This window comes from Piliocolobus tephrosceles, chromosome 3 (genome assembly GCF_002776525.5).
Source record: "Piliocolobus tephrosceles isolate RC106 chromosome 3, ASM277652v3, whole genome shotgun sequence".
In the NCBI taxonomy this organism is placed as follows: Eukaryota; Metazoa; Chordata; class Mammalia; order Primates; family Cercopithecidae; genus Piliocolobus; species Piliocolobus tephrosceles.
Genome location: NC_045436.1, coordinates 175,135,149 through 175,150,396, shown reverse-complemented (window position 1 = coordinate 175,150,396; position 15,248 = coordinate 175,135,149). Strand labels below are relative to the sequence as shown.

General features: G+C 40.7%; 1 protein-coding gene across 1 annotated transcript in view; it reads right to left on the bottom strand.

The window, feature by feature from the left end:
* CLNK (cytokine dependent hematopoietic cell linker) overlaps positions 1 to 14,958 on the bottom strand; it is a 197,942-nt gene extending 182,984 nt beyond the window's left edge. Inside the window, exon 1 of the mRNA XM_023206703.2 lies at positions 14,761 to 14,958. The gene's annotated coding sequence lies outside the window, so the exon portion shown is untranslated. The remainder of the gene's footprint in view (positions 1 to 14,760) is intronic.
* Positions 14,959 to 15,248: the final 290 nt, after the last annotated feature.

The following is a 15,248-nucleotide window of genomic DNA, read 5'->3' as shown; positions in this document are numbered from 1 at the left end:
CTGGCTTATTTCTGGAACGCAGTGGGGGAGGGGATTTCTTTCTCTGACAGGCTGTCCTCTTTCTGTCAGCATTCATCCCATCTGCCCCCGGGAGCTGAGCAAACATAAACTGAGCCTGGTTTTCCCTGGCGTGCAATTGTGTGCTCCCCCTGGGCACCGAGGGCGCATCAGCCAGGCTCGGCTGGCTCTGCTCCGAGCCAGAGCGTGCAGAAGGGGCGCTTTTCGTTTCCAAGTGTGGCTTTACCATAAAATATTTATTGCAAGTTACAGTTCTATATCACTTTACGTAGAATGCAGCATTTTATTTGAGGCTTGTATTCACCCACCTAGGAAAGATTATTAATGTTATTTACCATATAAATTAGCAGCAGAGACCATGGGAGTATTCAGTAAGGGCTTCCTATCAGTGACCTCGTGTAATCTACTCAAAGGCCCTGAGAGGTGTAAAGGATATCAGCTGAGGTTCCAGCAAGAAACAGATGGCACTATCAAATTGGGTAATTTGCGAACAGCTTAATAAAGAGGCCATTTAAAAGGTGTTGGCAGGGTAGAAGGACTCCACAGAAGACAGTGAAGTATCTGGGGTTGGTAATAAAAGGGTGCTGTCACATGCCTGGGCTTGGAGGGGTTTGGGGACCAGGTAGGCACTGGGAAACAGAGACAGAGCTCTCTTTCTGGGTTGCGGGAAGAGGAGCTGTGGCTTTCCGTTGTGGGACCTGCAGGGAGGGAGCTGTGCTGGGTGGAATGAAAATCCCCATCTCATGCTTCTTCTGCCCTGGATCTCCTGATGCCATTTCCCATTGGCCAAACTCAACAGGAAGCCAAGGGCGAGGAGCTATTAATATGGTTTAATATCCATCAGCTTCCCTGGGCTCCCAGATGAGGGGAGTAGGGTAGAAAGTGGGTTTCACAGTTAGAGAATGAGACCCAGGAAGATTTAATTATGTGACTAAGAATACCCAGCTGCAATAAGAGCCAAGGTCCCGAGACCCAGAAATTTCCATTTCCTAACCTGTCAGCATATGGCACCCCACTAGCCTTAGGCATTTTTAGCATATTCTGCCATCCACCTATCCATTCATTCATTCATCCATCTGGGAAACTACCATTTACTGAAAATTTACTTTGTGCAAATATTGTGCCCAGTGGACACAGTCCCTGCCCTTCAGCCACTTTTAAAACTATGTATAGTACAGTTTCTGCATCCCTCCGTGACATCCTCCTATTATTAAAATGTTTTGCAAAAAACAGTTAATCGTAAAACAAAACATAACAAATCCTAACTCTATCTTGGAGATCCAGCCGGAGTAATCTTCATAGAGGAGACAATATTTGAGCTTTGTCTTGCCAGGTAAGTCTAGGTCTTTTGGGCTCAAAATTAAAGAAGGTGATCCAAGCAAATGGAGCATCATGTGCAAAGGTGTGAAGATGTTACAATGCATATCGTGCCAGAGTGGCTTTGCACATTTTGGTGAAACTAAAAGGGTCGGTAGCTGGGATGTTGGTAGTACCTGAAAAATAATGAGGGAAGGTCCCTTGGATTGAGATGATCAAGGATCATGCACGCTAAGGGATGCGATTTGAAATTAAACTGTGTGATCTTCAACCTATGCTGGCAACCCATACTAAAGAACTTCAACTAAGCTCTATGACCTCTGATACCCTGTGTATTTTCCTCTGCCCCTCACCCCTTGCCTCATCTCCTCGTCTTATGTTGTAGGTCAATATTGACAGCAGGGAAAGGAGAGGCAGCTGTTAGCCTTTCATTCACTGATGGCCCACTATGGCAGTGTGTAGAGTGCCTAGCCTCATTTGGAAGTCATTTCCATCATGGCGGTGGGAAAGAGGACTTCAACTTTCATCAGTGTCATGCAAAGAATGCACATCAAATACTGGAAGGGTCCTGGACTGGAAGTTGAGAGACCTCTGTTCAGTTCCAGTGCTGTCATTAACTAGCTGTGTGGCCTTGAAGGAACATTTGGTCCCTCCTCGTTTATAAATAGTAGTATCAATATCTTTCTTTTACATCATGTTGTAAGTGTGAAATAAAGTGACGCATATGAAAATGTCTTACAAACTAAGAAATGTTATGAAATATGGATAGGCAATTACTTGTATAACAAAGCAGAGTTTGCAAGGTGCTTTAGCATGTCATGTTATATTTGGGTATGTGGGGATATTGTGGCCAATTTTTGAGTATTAATACTTATAGAGATTAAATTACTTGATTACAGTCATACAGGACAAATCCATCCCCCATCCCTTAAAAGTATCTACCTCTTAATGATAGCTGCTTATACAGCGACTTCATTCTTCTGAATGCATTAAGTAGCATTGAAATGGGACAAAATAAACCACTCTTTATGGACGGCTCCCTGTGTGCCTGGATCTTGGCCAGTTCTTGTGTATAGAGTAAGGGGACCACAGATGCAGGACAGTTCCCTGCAAGGCTTATTGCCTCAAATCAGAGGTCTGGCAAGGTGGCCAGGGAAGCTGCTTTCCAGCCCCAGCCCTGCCATGCACCGTGCAGCTTTGAGGAAGGCATTGGAGCTTTCTGGGCTTTCGTTTCTTCACCTGAAAAATGAGCAGCTTAGGCCAAATAGGTCTTTTTCAGCTCAGAGAAATGGAAATAGTTTCATTAAAAAAATTACAATCCATCAATATTTGGTGACAAAAATGGTTTCAAAAGTTAAGAGTCTGTCATTACATTTCTTATAGTTTATTGTCTTCTCCAAAAGAGCTCTGTGCAGAGCCAAATTGCAGGGGATTCTGCCAAATAGCTAACACATAGGACAGCAGGGATGGAAACGGGAGGGATCAGGGAGGAATCCTTAATTTTTGCCTTATATGTATATTATTTAATCAGTAATATCAGTGCTTATTAGGCTTGTATTTTAAAATTTGAATAAAAGTTAAAAATATTCTAGTAGTAGCTTTTGAGAGATGCAAGCACTTTATCGTATAAGAAGAGTTTAAAAATATTATAGAGAGAGCCCGAATTCTTCTGACATTTTAAAAAGCAGAATTTGAGGCCAGATGCAGTGGCTCAAGCTTGTAATCCCAGCACTTTGGGAGGCTGAGGACAGTAGGTCACCTGAGGCCAGGAGTTCGAGGCCAGCCTGGCCAACATGGTGAAACCTGTCTCCACTAAAAATACAAAAACTGAGCCGGGTGTGTGGTGGGCGCCTATAACCCCAGCTACTCGGGAGGCAGAGGCGGGAGAATTGCTTGAGCCAGGGAGGCGCAGGCTGCAGTGAGCCAAGATTGCACCATTGCACTCCAACCTGGGCAACAGGAGTGAAACTCCATCTCAAAAAAAAGAAAAAAGAAAAAAAGAAAAAGCAGAATTTGAGGTTTTAGTGACCCTCACCAGAGACTGAGTTAGCCACAAAGTATCATCAACAAGACAAAAGGGACGGCATTCTACAGGGTAAACAGCTGTGCTCTACTCAGAATGGCCGACACATTGAAAGCACCACACTCTGACCTGATCTTAGCCATTGTGCAAAGGATGTGTGTGGTGAGTCAGTCAGAAAGAGTCTTATGTCCACTGGCTTTTTGAAGGTAATATATTGTAGAGAACACAAGCCCCTTCCCTTCCTCATGTGTGCGTTTTCAAAGACAAGGGAGTGAATACAGATCACTTGTTATATATCCTCCATCTCCCGACCTCAGTAACCTCATAGGGTCTGTATTATGATCCTCATTTCCTACAAAATCAAACATGTTTTAGTTATAAAGGAAATAATGTATACTGTGGTCCATTTCCAAGACAAAGTGCCTTGAATCGGCTTAGGTCAGCAAACTACAGAAGAAACAGCTTCCCCCCGACCTTACTTGCCCTCACCCGAACCAAAGAAGTTTAGTCTAAGATAAAGGTTTACTAGTATGCAAAATAGCTTGCTCTGTCTGTTCCTATTAGCCTACCCAGCTACTTAGGTCATAAGCCAAATACTTAAAGAGCAGCTGAACTAACTAAGATTGCAATGCATTGTGGGCTGTGACAAAATGCAGCAAGACAACCCTAAAAAAGCCACCTAAAGCCCCTGCCTAACAATCAATAGGCAATGTCAGGGAAGATTATAACCCCATAGCACTCAGCCTATGAGGAACTGGGGGAGGGACCTGCACATTATGGGATAAATGGCTTGTTGAAACTGTTCCGGGTGTGAGTGCATGCCAGACACTGAATCTTGTAAGACCACCATTAAAAGTCTCACTTTTGCTGTTCTCCGGATCTCTGAGTCCATTCTTTGGGTTTGGACAGGTGAGTTTGTTTCTCACAGTTATGCTTTGGGACAACTGTTTAACCATTCTGAGCCTCCGTATGCTTATCCGTAAAATGGGGGTAGTAGAACAGCTACCTTTAGGGCTCTTATGAGGATTACATGAAAAAATACCATATCTAAGACATGGGGGAAATAGTGATTAATATGAGTCTGAACTTGAAGAGTAATTAAATGCCTTATATCACTTTAAGTGCCTTAAAGTGGCACTGGATTTAGTTAGAAATGAAACATGCTTAGGTAAGCATCTTGAGGTAAGTATCTGCTAATAACCACTGATGTAATCATAGAATCTTGTACCCGCTTACGCTTTGGAATTACCTGGAAACCTTAAAAAATATGACATCCCAGAAAGTTTTATTCAGTTGTTCTAGGGAAAAGCCCAGGTACGGACATTGTCTAAATGTCCCAGGTATTTTAACAGGCAGGGAGGCAGAAGGGAGTGGACAAGAGGGTCATTCTATTCCCATCTCCATCTGGCCAGCACCACTCACTGGCAGCTTGTCACTGAACACACCGATTTTTCTCATTCTACGGAAAGCACCAAATAATCACATGTTCATTCTCCTTGCTGTTCCAGACGCATCTTAAATAGACGTTTAGGAACTGGCACTGCTTGTAAATAATCCTCTATATACTTAGAGTTATTTCTGAGTCAATTTTTAGCAGAATGTTTAACAAAAACCTACCACATCCAAAGATTTTAACAATTTGATCATGAAAAGGTTTCTAATCATGTCAAGCATCCATTTCCCTCTCAGGTCTTATTTATAGGCAGTGAAGAAGTGAAGTCCAGGCTCTTGCAATTGTACAGGGTAGAGTTTACTACCGTATCTGCAACTATTTATGAGGCTTTACTACGTGCCAGTCACATTCCAGATCGTAGGAATTAGAGAGCATAGAGCATAAGGTGTTATGGGAACACAGGGAAAAATATGTCCTGGAGGTATCTACACAGCTTTCTAGGGAACAGGTTCTTACCCAGCTTTGCCGCAACTCCCCATAGAAGTATCCCCAACTCCCTTTCTCTTGCCTGATTGCCCTGGATAGAACTTCCAACACTATGTTGAATAGGACAGATGTCCATCAATGATAGACTGGATTAAGAAACTATGGTACATATACGTCATGGAATACTACGCAGCCATATAAAGGATGAGTTCATGTCCTTTGCAGGGACATGGATGAAGCTGGAAACCATTATTCTCAGCAAACTATCACAAGGAGAGAAAACCAAACACTGCATGTTCTCACTCATAGGTGGTAGTTGAACAATGAGAACACATGGACACAGGGTGGGGAACATCACATACTGGGGCCTGTAAGGGGGTGGGAGGGCTGGTGGTGGGACAGTATTAGGAGAAATACCTAATGTAAATGACGAATTGATGGGTGCAGCAAACCAACCTTGCACATGGATACATATGTAACAAACCTGCACGTTGTGCACATGTACCCTAGAACTTAAAGTATATTAATAATAATAATAAAAGAAGTAACCCCAACTCCCACATGGGCTATGATAATGGAAGGGGAGGCAGGACTTGTGGGCTGTGGAGTGTCAGTCTTGCAGGTCTTTCTCCAAGGAGTCTTACTTCAAGATCTGACCCAGATCAAAGAGTATACAACATCTTCTTGCCTTGATTCGGAGACCTTGAGAAGCTGGAATGCGCCAGAAATGGAGCACATCTCATGGTGTTTGTGCATTCACTTTCTATAGGAATTATTTCAGTTTCTATTCCTGGTTAGCCACAGAAATAAAGCCCATGCATAGTTCTCTCGGGCAAAGAGAAGTGACACTGAGGTGTCATCTGTCAGTTCTGCCTGTGGAACCCGGAGTCACAGCAGGGCACTTGGCATGGGGATATTAATAGGTCCAGAGTCAACTCTGCTGTGGGGAAGCTGAAAGAAGCTCTGAAGGTCTCAAGAGGAGACCACACCCTACCTTCAGGGACTCACTGTCAGGGAGGGACCAGGCAGAAGGAGCCATGTTGGGTGGAGCAGTGTGGAGGTGCAAAGGAGCCCAGGGTCCCTCTGGGAGTCCACAAGGAGAGACTGCATGTTTTAATGATGCCAGTTTATTTCTCCAACAAGAAAAAACACCACTGTACTAAGTGCTAGATGCCAATGCAAATCTAATTGCAAATGTCAACGTGGGCAATAAAATTGCCTGAGTGTATACCAGGGCCTAAAGCCTAGGCAAAAGAGCCAGAATATGCTCATAATGAATTTACTTTGGGTTGGAACTCTGTGCTTTCATTTCATTAATACAGTTCCCCTATAATTTATAAACCCTGACCTGGAACTCTTTGGGGATCCAAAATGAACCCCAGTTTGAGAAATAGTGTGTGTTGTCTCCCTATGGGGCTCACGGTAACCTCCTCCAGGTATAAAGGGGACCATGTCAAAGAGAGGTGCACAGGGTGGCTCACATCCTGAGTAGGGAGACCCCTGCCTCAACCATCTGTTTGGACCAAACAACCTCATGACTTTGGAGCAAATGTTCTCAATGATTATATTTGATTAGCTCATTAAGTAATTTGTGGTTTGAAAATGTTTTGTAAAGATAATGGATTTGATTTCATTGTTCAACTCCCACTTACGAGTGAGAACATGTGGTGTTTAGTTTTCTGTTCCTGTGTTAGTTTGCTAAGAAGGATGGCCTCCAGCTTTATCCGTGTTCATGTCCATGAGAATACATGGACACAGGGAGGGGAACATCACACACTGGGGACTGTTGGGGGGTTTGGGGCAAGGGGAGGGAGAGCATTAGGACAAGTACCTAATTAGGATAAAGCATGCGGGGCTTAAAACTTAGATGATGGGTTGATGGGTGCAGCAAACCACCATGGCACATGTATACCTATGTAACAAACCTGCAGGCTCTGCACATGTATCCCAGAACTTAAAGCATGAAAAAAAAGATAATGGATTTGAGGGTTAAAGAATCACACCTATATTTTAGAAAACTGGAATAAAGGAAACAGCGTTCTGCAGATGAAAGTGTCCATAAGATTTTCAAAGAACATACATTCGATTTGGGCATTAAAACCAGGATGTCTGCTTCTGAGCTCAGAACCCACCTGGGGTCTGAGTGAGTGTTTTAAGAAGCAGAGACTTGTTTTATAAATAGGCTGGATTTTTCACGTGTGTCTTAATCCAAAAATAATTAATACCCTTATGGTATCACAAGCAGTTTAAACAATTGGAAACATGTAACGCAACAAATCGCATTTCCTTGTTATCCTTGAGAACTCTTGTTATCCACTGGGAATTCACCAGTACTACCAAACTGAGCTTGCAAAAAGACATTTACCATAAATATTGCTGCTGCGTTTCACCTGATCCAAAATTAATATTTCATGAAGAAAAAAATGCTTTTAGGGTAAAGAAATTGTTTTGCTCCCCAACATTCGTTACTTATTCCTAGAAGATAATTCTTATAAAAATACTGGCCTCTGTTTATTTTAAAGCTTAGGAAACATCACTCTAATAATATCCACAACATACCTTCTGGATATAGGAAATGACCAAAAGCAAACTGTGAATGGCTAAAGAAAAGCTTTGAATGAATCAGGAAGGTAGGAGGTAGCTGTGCAGTTAAAACTGGGTCAAGGATCAACAATAAGGTCTATATTAAGGCTTAAGGCTTTTTTTCTCATTAAAACAGGAAAAAAGGAAAAGAGTATCAAACCCACACAATACACATCTGACTTTTTCTGCAGAACCACATCACACATATCCAAAATGGTGAATGATTTTTGGAATTGAGAAAGGGAGCAATGTGTGTATATTTGGAGAAGAGGGCCAGAAGTGTGTGTGTGTGTTTGCACACACATGTAGGAGCTTTGAGTAAACATGTCAAAATCAAGATTTCTCAGATACAGATGATACTAATTTGGTTACAATTCAGAGTTATATATATTGCTTTAATTTTCATATCAAAAATGAGAAAGTTACATTTTAGAGATGGTCATACTTAGAGGAAAATATATGCTGATTGGATTTCTAATTCTATACCCCAGTCAGGTCAATCAGTTCAATTTAATTAAATATAACATTTAATTTTATTGGATTTCCATTGAGTGGAGGCATGTGAAGTCAAATGGATTGTTATTATAATTTCTTTTTTTTTTTTTTTTCCGAGGGATAGGAGAGAGTGCTTTCCTAGTTTTTCTGCTATTACATATGGCATATTTTTATAAGATTTTGCAACTGTCTTGGTAATGAGTAACTTCCCTTAAGTATCTCAAGGCAATGTGACTGTGTGTTCATTTTTTATTTTAAATGATTTTGAAAACACTCTTAATGAACTGATGCAATCTATAGTTTCTGAATTTATTACTCCTGTTGAGTTTTGTTTTCAAAAACCATTTCCTTTTTTTCTCTTCAGCTGCCTGATTCTGCAGAAAGGGTTTCCTTCCTTTAGTGGTAAGATTCTTTCTCTCCTTTTATTCCATTTTGTGGTGAATAGACCCTTATCCTTTTTCTTGTTCATTTAGCTTTCTCATGTTCCTTTCCTTCCTCTATCCTTCATTTTTCTTCCTTCTCCTCCTCCTTCTCTTTTCTTTGGATCTTCCTTCTCTCTGCTCTTATTATTAAAATGATTTTTACTGTTCACATAAAACGAGACTGTAGAAAAATAGTCTCCAAGTTTGCCAAAATCCTAACAGATATTTTATTTTATTATTATTAAGTTTACCTCTGTCTCGCCCCCATTTTCTTTTTTTGGCTTTCATAAATGATAGCAGAACCACACTGATTAGGGGTAGGCACTTCTAGGCCTGGATTAAATCAGAACATACCCAACTGTGATTGTTTCTCCATTGATTGATCAATGCATTGAGATGGTACTGAAGGCAAACTTCAGAGGACAAAAAGTATAAGAAAATAAACTAAGATTTAGGGATTGCTATATATTTACCACAATTTACAGGCTGGCCCTGCGGTGAAGATAGGGGTAAAGATAGATCCAGTAAACCCCATCATTCCCATGAACATCTAAAGACCAATGGCAAAAGCACGCTAATTTTTTTCAACTGTCATTTATTAAGCACCTGGTGTATGCTGGTGATTTTCTGAGGAGCTGTTTCATGATCAGGAGAGCCTGAAAAATTTTTGAGGGAAATTTAAAATCCAAAGGAGAAACACAAAAGCCTAGGTAGTCCAAACAAGACTGGAAAAGAGTAATACAACTTATAGTAGTAGTAATACGGTTTAGCTTTCTGTCCTCACCTAAATCTCATCTCGATTTGTAATCCTAGGTGCCGAGGGAGGGAGGAGGTGATTGGATCATGGGAGTTGTTTCCCCCTGTGATGTTCTCATGATAGTGAGTGAATTCTCATGAGATCTGATGGTTTTATAAGGGAGTTTTCCATGGTCTTGCTCACTCTTCTCTCTCCTGCTGTCTTGTGAAGAAGGTGCCTGCTTCCCCTTCTGCCAGGATTGTATGTTTCCTGGGGCTTCCCCAGCCATATGGAACTGTGAGTCAATTAAACCTCTTTCAGTCATAAATTACTCAATCTCAGAGAAGTTCTTTACAGCAGTGTGAAAATGGACTAATACAAATAGTAATAATAATAATACTACTAATAATAATACCATTTACTGCTTACCAGAACCATATGTAGGGTATTTTGTTCAATTTGGTTTCTGTTATACAGCAACAATCCAAATGACCTAGATTTTTCAACATTGAACAATCGTGTCATTCTGTGCAAGAGACTTCTCCTGAGCCAAGCCTGTCCAGTGAACAAATGCACAGTGTGGATCCAGATGAGATCATCATTTCATCTGTAACTTCAAGTACATTTAGAACCTAACCCCTGAATTAAACTTCCCCTTGCATAATTAACTCTCTCTTTTTCTCTTCTTTTATTCAAGATCACTTATCTGAATAAAAGATGGGAGACAAGTCTTTCAGTCTAGGTATGCTGAATTATACAATGAATTCTACAACTTGAGTCTCAGTTTCTCTAATCTGAAAGATGAAGCTACGAGTGCTCATCCTTCTTTGCTCATAGGATTATTCTGAAGACCAAATGCGATGATGAAAGTGAAAGCACTCTGTAAAGTATAAACTGCTGTGCAAGAATAGTTCCTCAGATAGTTACTGAGTAATTTCCATGTATCAGTGCTGTGAAAAACTCTGAGGATTTGAAATTGACTAGGAAGGTATTCCAAAAGAATTTCTATCATTTTTCATTAAATCTTAATATTTCCAGAGGATTAGTACATTTGAGAAATTGTAAGACACCCAAGACTTTGATAGATGAATGATAAAAAATAAATAAGGATATGATGAAATTAGTTTTCTGCAGAAATCACCTTAAAATAGAACTTCTTCAGGTCAAATATCTTAAAAAGGGACAAAAGGCCAAGAATCTAAGGAAGGTTTGTTTAAATATAAAATAAACTCATAATAATAATGCTAACAATGATGATAATAGCCACTACCATTTACTTTGTATTTAATAATTGCTAGACACCATGATATGCATTTTTATGTACTGAATCTCATTTCTCACCACAAATTCGAGCGGTAGATATTTTCATTCCATTTTATAAAGGATAAACAGAGGTTCTGAGGACTTAAGTAACTTGCCTAAAACTATATTGCTAGGAAGCAACTGATTCAAACCCATGGTATCCACATCTCAATGAATGGATGGCGTGGTGTAGTGAAAACAGCGTGTAGCAGAAGTAGGAGTTTGGGATGGGGACAGTGTGGAGGTGTCCTGTGTAAAGTGCCCAGACAGATAAAACTGATCAGGAGATCCCTAGACTTGCCCATGAGTGAGGATGTCCTGATGTATAAATATCTGCAGGTAGCCATGGGGCAGACTGGCTTTGCAGGTGCATGTCAAGGCATCAGACCTCTCATAGCTCAGCAAATCCAGCTATTGAAATTACACAGTTCTGACTTTGTGCTCACCAAGCTACTGCCCAATAGCAATTTAGTTTCCCGTGTACATTTGTCTCCTGGGAGGGAATATGCCAGTCATCTGAACTTATAATTTGAGCACACTTGAACAAAATCACCAAAGATGGATGGATAGGCCAGAGTACCAGAGTGGACTGACCTCCTGAGCTCCATCAACTCTGTGTGCCTTGGATTCAATTAGCTTTCTGGGTCTTCAAAACTGATGGTGAAATGTGGTTCTTGGGCCCTCCACAAAAATTCAGCCCTCTCAGAGTTTGGGCCTAGGCTATTAGTCAGCCCTCATCTTTATCTTACACGAAATTGAACACAGAACCTACCATAGTTAAAGATTATCACCCAAACACATGGATATTAATTTTTCATGTTGCATCTAGACCTTTTGGCTTATCTTAGTTCACATGACAAACCACAATGCCATTTAAACACAATAGGATTTTGATTCTCATGTATAAATGTATAGGAAGCAGTGTTTCAATTAGTATCACCAATGAAATTTAAAAGAAACAACTAAAATACATATTTTGCTAATGCTTGTGGTGTATCTGGGAGTTCCTTAAATGCTGTTGGCTAGTTTGGAAGACAGTGATGGATGCCCTGATCATGAACCTGGGTACTTCAGCAGGGCACTGATGGAGCACCATGCCAAGAGCAGGAGCTCGGGGCTCGGGTGGACCTGGGTCTCATTTCTGGCATATCCTCCTATTCATTGCATGAAATGGAGCCTGCCTGAACTTCAGAATCCACTTTTGTTAAGTAAGAATTAAGGACACCTACTAAAAAAGTGATAAATGGTGAGCGTTTTTTGTCTATCAGCAGCACTTCAATGGTAACCTGTAAGTTATTTCTCTTTCGAAGACATGATTAAAATTAAGCAGAATAATCACAATAATGATTCCCACGTATTCTGCCCACAAGAATAACAAAAAATAAATAATAAACACAAAAAGTCGTCCTTTTATGGATAGCTCTATTCCACAATTCTGTTTGTGTGGGGGGGGGGGGGGGGGGGGGGGGGGGGGGGGGGTGTTATTTTTACTGCTTATATCTAACCTGATGCTTCTCAGTTTCATTGGTAACATCAGTGAATGTTTGGTTTAATTTGTTAAAAAATCACAATATAATTTAAATTCAGGTACTTATCTCTCTGGTTAATAATTTAGCCCCTTTGAACATTTTATGTCTCTTTGTCATGCTAGAAGGGTAGGTACGGTCTGGAGAACTCCGCAGAACTCAAGTCTTGGCAGATGTTGGCAGTAGCTTATGATAGTGGATATAACTGCTTCATGTACCAGGATTCAAAAAATGATGCTTCTAGATCGCCCTCTACAACTCTTCATGTAACCATTTAGCCAGTTCCTGGCTGTCTCTTCTGTGTCAGACACTGTGTGCACATTTGCTCTCACTCTGGAAGCAACACACAAAATGTATTCCTCCACCCAGTTTCAGATTACACAACACTGACAACAGCTAACTGAAGATCAGAGAGATTAAGCTACTTACCTAAAGACAAACAGTGAAGTCACACACTAGATTCACATCCATTTTTGACGATCTCAAAGCCCTGTTTCCTTCTATTTCACCAAGTTGTCCTTCCTCATCTTTTCTAAGCCCCAGTTTCACCTTTTAAATGCACTAATATGTGCTCTGCCTACTTCATTAAGTGGTTAAGATCATTCAAGAAGAAACTATGTATTCAAAGGCCTAGATTACGTAAGGCTGTGCAACTGTGGAATATTACCACTCTCTAATGAGATTATTAAAATACAATATTTGTAAACTTACATGTATTAATCAATTCCGTAGTGATTGTGATCATATTTTATGAATAAAATCAGAGCTGATTTGGAGTGAAGAAAGGAAAGTAGTGGAGAAAGAAGCCAACACTTATTGAATACCTGCTAAGTGTTAAGAATGCACCATATTTTATGTAATATAAATATTATATTATTGAGGCTAAATAATTGTCAATACAAGTCTTATGAGATCTTACTCTATTAAAAAGAGGCAGGAATTGGGGGTCAGATATGAAGCCACATCCCTTGTCCAAGTGGCAGAGTCAGGATCCTCATCATTTGGGTCAGGCATCAAATCCTACGGACTTTCTAAGATAGCACCTGACTCGTGGCAAAGTGATCAAGAAACAGTGTTCAGGCCAGAGCTGGCCAGATGGTACAGAAGATTATAAGCATTGGTTTTCAAATGGTCTGACCTATAGAAACATCTGAGAGGGCTTGTTGGGAATAAGAAAGAAATACTACCATTTAGACGGTTGGTGTCAGACTACACAGGAGTGAGTTTAGAGATGAGCTCTGTGAAACTGCAAACCAACACTGTTCACCATTCTGATCAGTTAGTCAGGAAAATCAGTTTCCTTTTGAATTCTGTTACTGATATTAGTGACTGAACAACCTTGCACATATTACTTAGAGAGCTCAAGTTCTTCACCTGTAAACCAGGGAAAGTAATAGCCAACTCTCCAGACCAGCAGGAGCGGAAGGTAAGTAAATGCCAGTTGCCATTCCTACTTCTCTAGGGCATATTGTATCTTAAGCTTCTCAGGATTTCTGAAGCTCTGTCATTTCTCTGGTAGGCCTTCAATTAACCAGGTCTACCATTGTCTTCTTGATATTTGAAATGATTATTCCTGGTGGTTTGGGAGGCCCCTGGAAATCCAAAGAACAACACTATTGAGGAGCTGTGCCACAGTATAGACAAAGAGAGACAGCCAGAGAAACAGCCAGGTAGGTAAGTAATAGACAAGCAATACTCACAACAGAGAAGTCAAATAAGTAAGACTGGTATAAAGTAATAAAACCAGTATTGATAAAAAGTTCAGACATATCAACACCTTTTAAAATCAAAGTATCCATATTTTGATGATAGTCATTTTCTCTTCTGTCTCACTCCAGTTTGTTTGCTTTATGCAAGAAAAACCCGGTAGAGATGACTCCTGGCACTTTTCAAGGTAAGAATTTAGCCCCAACTTCAACCTCACTTTTGAGCTCTTTACTTTTGTGAGTGGAAGGATGTCTGCGTGATTCCAAAGTCTAAGTCTCCTTTACACCAAAGCAGAAAGAAAATCGTATTACTTTGGGAAATGTTAAAAATATATTTCCACAGGGCTCCAGGAGTTAACTTCTACTTTGAATGACCTACTTTGAATGGAGGCTTTCTTTCTAGGGGGCTTACTTAATGAAAGTCAGCCAGGAAAGCCAACCACAGGGCCTGGTCTTTATATTTCAGTTGCAAACAGTCAGGGAGTCCAAGCTCCAGGAAAAGAAGATTGAAAACATTTAGTCTTTTAATTTTCTGTGGGTGGGTATCCTGATTCCTTCTCCCAAAAGAATGAAAGGATCTTTAACAATTGAGTTAAGGGCTTTCTTCTTGCCCTTTTGATGCTATATAGAAGGCCCTGACTTCCATGTTAGAAACACATTTTTCCTTGCTGCTCAGGTCTTTCCTAATGATCATTTATGACAAGGACATGACCATGAGATGATCACTCAGAAGAGATGGCCTAATGAGTTTACCTGAACAGCGTGGAGAGCACCAAGGGATCTGGGCTGAGGTGTCCGTCTCCTGTGAGGAGGGGCTGTAGCTCGGAGACCTTGGGGTGCTGGAAATCAATAAGGCAGTGGGTTGAATTCTTCTCAATGCTAAGCAGTACCCTTCAGCAGAAAACCTCCTGATAGGTACGTTTTAGGCTTGGTTTCCTGTGAAATGCAGCCACAGACCTGAGAGGTCTGACCTGAGGGCTGGCAGGACTTCCTCTTCTTAGGCTGGAGTGCAGTACGTGAAACTTTCAGAGCCTGAAATCTTCCAACCCAAAGGGTGTGTTTAAAGACACACGGTGTCCTTATGTGGTACTTCATAGTTACCAGAACACAATAAAAGGAACTGCTGGGCAACACTCAAGCATGGAAGGTGGGTTCTGTGAGTCTTATTTTGTGAGTCTTACTTTACATGCATAGTGGACATTATCTGTCTTGTAGCTTAATTTTGCAATGGCTTCCTGAGA